Source organism: Pteropus medius, unplaced genomic scaffold (genome assembly GCF_902729225.1).
Source record: "Pteropus medius unplaced genomic scaffold, Ma_sr-lr_union100, whole genome shotgun sequence".
Taxonomy (NCBI): Eukaryota; Metazoa; Chordata; class Mammalia; order Chiroptera; family Pteropodidae; genus Pteropus; species Pteropus medius.
Window position 1 is genome coordinate 901 of NW_024351878.1, and position 6,205 is coordinate 7,105.

General features: G+C 39.2%; 1 pseudogene; it reads right to left on the reverse strand.

Moving 5' to 3' along the window:
- Nucleotides 1-423: 423 nt before the first annotated feature.
- LOC120589128 (polypeptide N-acetylgalactosaminyltransferase 1-like) lies at nucleotides 424-1,723 on the reverse strand (annotated as a pseudogene).
- Between the last annotated feature and the right edge of the window lie 4,482 nt (nucleotides 1,724-6,205).

Below are 6,205 nucleotides of genomic sequence, written 5' to 3' on the forward strand. Positions count from 1 at the left end.
TCAAATCTTGAAAACATCTGTTTACACAGTCTTGCTACATTGTCATTCCATGACCTTAGACAGGAAGGCCAGATCACAGCTCAGAAGCAAGTGGAATCTAATTTTTAATGGCTGAGAAACCTTACATCCTGCAGGAGGGAAGCATTTTTTCTATTTTCATTACTTAAGAATGTGGCAGAAAGGTACGCAGAGTTAGCTCAGTCAGTCCTTTTTCTTAAATTTTTTCATAAGTTTTGTCTCAGAATATTTCTGGAAGAATAACATTTTGAAAAAGCCACTGCTGGGACCAGCTTCCATCACAGCCTCTAATGCTGGGCACCTAGCTATCCTCTTTTGTGGCTTCATCCAGGCACTGATTACTGTTTGTATGTTGCAAGGTCAGTTGCCTTTAGGTGGTGGCATTTGAGCATCGTGACCAAATCATTAAGGTTTGCATTGGAGTTTGTGTCTTAGGCCAAGTCTTGATGCTCTATCTCCATAATCTACTTTCGTACACCCCAAGACATGATATAGAAAAAATTCTGAAATTCACTCATCCACACTTCTATGACTCATCTGTCATTATTATTGATAATCTGTCCTGTGCCTCTCAGAAACACACAACATGTAGTTTTTTAAAAACCCATGTCCGGCGTGTGAGCAGGTAACAATCTCCTTAATTCCTCCGCACAGCTGAATCTTAAAGATATTTTCTATTTTTTTTTCTCTTCTCCAAATATTCATTCTAATATCTTATGTTCCAATTTCCTGAAAGTTATCTCTATCTCCTGAAAAAAGGTCTCCTTCTATTGTAGGTATACTGACAGGAAGAGTCCGATCAACGTTCCTTCTGCCCATTTTTCTTCAGGGAACAGGATATCAGCAGAAATTGAGCTTCCAAGTGAATCTACCATAAGTCATATCAGAATCTGCCGTACACTCATAAGTACCATCTCTGATCACATGAATGGTAGGACATACCACTGTTTTTGCGTCATGTTTGATCCTGGCTAAGAAAGCCTCCTGTCATCGCCCTGTGCACTCACAGTGAGGGTCTACAAGGGTGATCACTTGGCCTTTAGACACAGCAATTTCTTTTATTCAATTCATTTATTTTTAAAATTAAAACATTTTTTAACACTTTAAAGTAGACATTACATTAAATATTATTTTATAAAAACACAGCAGCTTCTTTTATTATAGCTCTGATCAATTTTGAACATTATTCCATTAAAATGACATGAACTATTACTTTTAATTTTTTCATGTAACTCCCTAGGGCCTTTTCATAAAGTCTCTTTCACTGGCATCATCTACTAGAAAAATTTCTTTTAGCATGTGTCTTGGCGAGTGATTAATGACATTATGGACAGTTCGAGAAGTGCATGCTAAGCCTCAAAGTACCATCCACAAGATTTCTGGATACACCCTTATTTTTCACCCTTCTAATCTAACATCTGGTAAAGATTTGTTGAGCGCAATTATCTCACTGGCTATATAATTGAACTGATTAATTTTAAACATCTCTTTTAACTTTTCTTGATCCTCTTTACGTATGATGACCTGTTTCCCCATTTCTCCAAGGCCTTCATGAGGCACTTTGACAGGCCCCAGCAGGAAGCTGTCTCTTTTTTTCCCCGTCACATTTGTTGCGTTCACTAAAGCAAAGCAACAGGCACATACCCAAGACTATCCCAATCAAGAGGATGGCTAGGACCACCTTGTAACATGCAAATTTTCTCATTGCATTTTAGGTCAAATGAAAAATTAAAGAATATGTATACATAGATGATGAAAAATTTTCCAATCTAGTTTCATCAGAAATCATATTTATAAACCCAAAGTGGTTTTTCAAATAAATTCATGTCCCCAATCCAAGTGTCCCACATCACTCTAGTATGCATGCGGCAGTGGCGGTGGCAGTGGTGATGATGATGACGGCGGATGCTTCTCAGGACAGGCCCCTGTGATTGTGTGGTATTCCTGACATTGCAGCGTGGGCTCTACTCTCCGGCAGTGGTCACCATGACACCTCTTCAGGCACTGCCTGTGGTTCCCCACTAATGATTTTTTAATTAGGTGTTGCTAAGTCAAGGGGACCCTATAATTAAGCATAAGAGAAAACAAAATGCCATGATAAATAAATTCACATTTCTCCCAGTCGCTCAGATTTTCAAAAGCAGCAGGCTTAATTAAAAGAGCATGATTTGGCACAGGATCAACTATAGACATTCCGAAAATGACTTATAAGCATCTTTAACATCCTTATACTTTTATATCAATTATGTTTAAAAGACTGATTTAGTTATCAAAAAATTATGAAGTAATTCGGGTTAACCTATGTACGCAATTCTGCTAAGTGTTCTACGATAAAAGCTTACGCTTGAAAAACCCTGTTTGCCAAAGCCGGGTCAGGAAGGATGTCTCTAACACCTGCGGCTGAACAAACTCCATCCCATTGGCTTCTCGGCCGGGGGAGGATTGGGGACAGACTGGTCGCCCTTGTGCCGGAGTATTCCTCCCAGGCACGCAGCCCACACAACGAGGATCTAATCCGCGCCTTCTCACCATTAGCTATCGGCAGCTTGGCCTCAAAAGGTCCAAGGTACGGGTATTGGAGGGTGGGGCCAATGTGAGGTTGAGGGTGGTGTTGAGAGCCCGTGAGGAGCAGCCAAAGGGGTTGGTCCTGGGGCGATTCACCAGTCAGTGTAGAGATGGGTTGGCCTTGCTCCAGACCTGGTCCTCTGCACGCTCTGGGCGTAGTCTCCATCCTGTGTGTACCATCATGTGACCCCCACCCCCATATCACGCTCATGTGATCTAGTGTGAGCCCACATTGTGTATGCTCTGCCTTTTCAGAAAGCCGGAAGAAGCTTCTTGAGGCTTCCAGTGGCGCCATTGCGTGAGGTGGTCCTCGTATCTCAGCAGCCCCTGGGAGCTGCACCACGGACCAGGTGAAAAGAAAGTGAGGAGAACCGTCCCAAATCCAAATGTCCCAAATCTGGACAGGAGTGAGTGCCAAGTGTGGGGAGAGGTGCTGTCTGTCTTCAGATGACACAGCAGAGGACACGGCTCCGTGAGGAAAATTCTTTTTTTAAATTCTGTGATGTAGCATAGTGAGGGTGAGGAATACTAAACATGCGTGTATCTGTTTTTTTTGCTTCATGTTATAGAGGAACTAAAGCTATTTGGTCTATTGGTCTACATATAACAGAGGGAATTACTTCTACCTTAATTCCAGCCTGCATCTTCCCTAGGCCAACAGCTCCTCCACAGATATACTAATTGTCTGGATAGTTCTGTGTGAAGGAAGGGGTTTGAAGATTTTGTAGTCTTCCTTACGTCCCAGGTTCTGCCTCTTTCTGCGCACTTAAGATGGATTTCAGAAAACTATAAAACTTCCATCTTGTTATGGTGGCAGGAAAATTAATGGCTGGTTTACCGCTAGCTCTTGGAAACTTCTGTAGCTGAGATATCATGGTCTTCCACTGGCAGAAATAAACATTATTTTCGTTTACCCTGTCAGCCTTCTTGATCTATTTCTGTGGTCTTTGGTAGAATTTAGAAGTGCCGCGAGTCCTTTTCCTCTTATCTAAGACTGTCATGAAAAAATGCTTGTGAAGCTATAACCTGTGTCGCCGGAAAGGTTCTCGTCTTATTCTGCGGGAAAGAATTCCAGGGTAAGATGAACAGCTGGAGGTCTTGTGGGTCCTGTGACCAGATTCTCGCTTAATTCCACAAGAAAGAATCCAAAGGCAAGATGAACAGCAAGCAGGAAAGCATGAGTTTTATTAATGTTAAAGTACTCACTTGAGGAGGTGGAGTGCAGGCTTAACTTGAGAGAGGAAGAGGGAGGAAGGAGTGGGGAGAGAGGGAGAGGGGCAAAGTCTCATCAAGATGGCTGGTTATGAACTTTTTGTTCTCCCTGGAGGGAGACCTTGGAAAATTGTGCTGACTCGGCCTTGTTGTCTCCTCCCAGTAGGTGGGGAACCTGGTTTTCTGCCTTTTCTTTCTCATATGATGTTTCTGGAACTGTGTTAATGTCAGGCGCATGATGGGAGCTGCAGTATTTGCAATGTGGATGAGATTATAATGATGTTATAATTAGCCAAAAGTTTTGCTTTGGCCAAAGAGGACATCTAGGCTGGAAAAGACCGGTTTTGGCTTATTACATCTGCTGGGGCTAAAATGGGGAGATCTGAAGAAAGGAAAAATTTCCAGACCCGTAACCTGGAGGGGGAGGCAATGTCCCTGTACTACCTGTTCACTTGGACGTAGCAACTTCTCGTTTTGTTTATTGAAATTTTTCTTCTAGAGATAGTCAATTTTTTCGATGTCTTTTTTTTTTGTCATTTGACATAAGAAGGAAATGCCATAAAAATAGAAAGCCTTTGACTTCTTTAGTTAAGCTGTAAAAAGTCTTATTGCTTTGAGTCGCTATTAAAATCCTACCATTAATGGTCAGACTGTGGATTCTCTGAATTGGAAAAACTCTCAGTTGGAAAATGTTTTATAGAACTCTCATGACAAGCAGACATTTCACTGGTAAGACATCACGGTGTTTTCTGCAATCATTAGTAATTCTGTTTATGTTTTGATCTCTGTTTGTGAAACTTTTGCGTTTGTCTATATAACGTGTGGTAGGATGTTTTATGTCTCCGACTGCTATTACTTTTGTAATATTTTGTAATATTTGATCGGCTTAAAGGAATTAAATGCTGATATAAATTAAGAAAGAAAATAGCAACAAACACAAATGCATTTCAGGATCATGTGATCAGAGACAATATTGGATGTTAAAGCTGGCTTACATTTGGTTGGATTACATAGACATGGTTTTGAAAGTTATTAACATAAACTATATATGTTTTAGCTGTGTCTACAAAAATAAGCTTATGTTAGCTGTGTTACAAAGTGTATAAAGAAAATAGCTTGATATACAAAGTATCAAGAAAAATCCAGATAATAATTGGCTTTGCAATCTCATAGTTTTAACTAATAAATAAAATAGATACTAATAAAGGTTTTTACCTAAACTATTTAGTAATAATTATTTGTATATGTACATTAAAAAGTTTTTCTAGGTGTTTTTGGTGAGCTGAAACTTTTAAGGTTTTGTTATTTAAATTAAGTGATGGTCATTCATAGTTTTACACCTGCAGAGGCAATGTCTACGGGTTCAAATTTTTCTATATCATTGCCAATGTTTGTTATCTTTGGTGTTCTCAATTACAGCCATTCCAGTGTGAGTGAAGGAGTATCACATTGTAGTTTTAACTGGCATTTCTATCACGACTGATGATGTTTAACATCTTTTCGTCTGCCTGTTGGTCAAATCGTATGTCTTCTCTGGAGAAGGATGTAATTAATTGTCCATTTAAAAATCTGCCTGTTTGTCTTTTTGTCGATGAGTTTTAAAAGTTCTTTATGCTGGATAACAGGCTCTTATGAGAGATATAACGTGTAACTAGTTCCTTCCATTCTGTAGCCTGTCTTTTCACTTTCTGGGTAGCTCCTTTTGATGCACATAAGGTTTTCATTTTGAGGAAATCGAATTTATCTATTTCTTCTTTAGCTGTTTGTGTTTGGTGTCTGTTCTAAGAAACCATTGGTAAATTTGTGGTCATGCAAATTTATCTCTGTTTTCTTTGAGAGTTTATAATTTTACCTCGTCTATTTAAGCCGTTTATTTATTTAGAATTAATTTTTGCATGTAACGTGAGGTTAGGATCCCATTTCATTTCTCTTCATGTGGATGACCACTCTCCTGGCTCCATTTTTGAAGAGACCCTTTTTTAGCCATTTTAATGTCTGTCCTTATCAAAAATCAATTGACTGTTGATGAGTGGGTTTATTTCTGGGTTTTCCATTCAGTTTCATTGATCTATCTGTATCTCTTTATGCCAGTGTCACAATGTTTTAATCACTGTCGCTTTCTATTAAGAATTAAAATTGGGAAGTATGAGCCTCTAACTTTGATTTTCTTTTTGCAGAGTGTTGCAGCTCTTTGGGGTCCCTTGAAATTTTATATAAGTGGATCAGCCTGTACATTTTCCTGTGAATTTTCATAGGAATCATATCGAATCAGTGCATCAGCTATGTACTATTGCTATCTAAACAGTGTTAACTCTTTCCATCACCATGAGAAGGCTTCAATTTTCAGTGTACGAATCCTGCAGTTTGATTAAATTCATTTCAAAACATTTCAAAACATCGACATTATTTA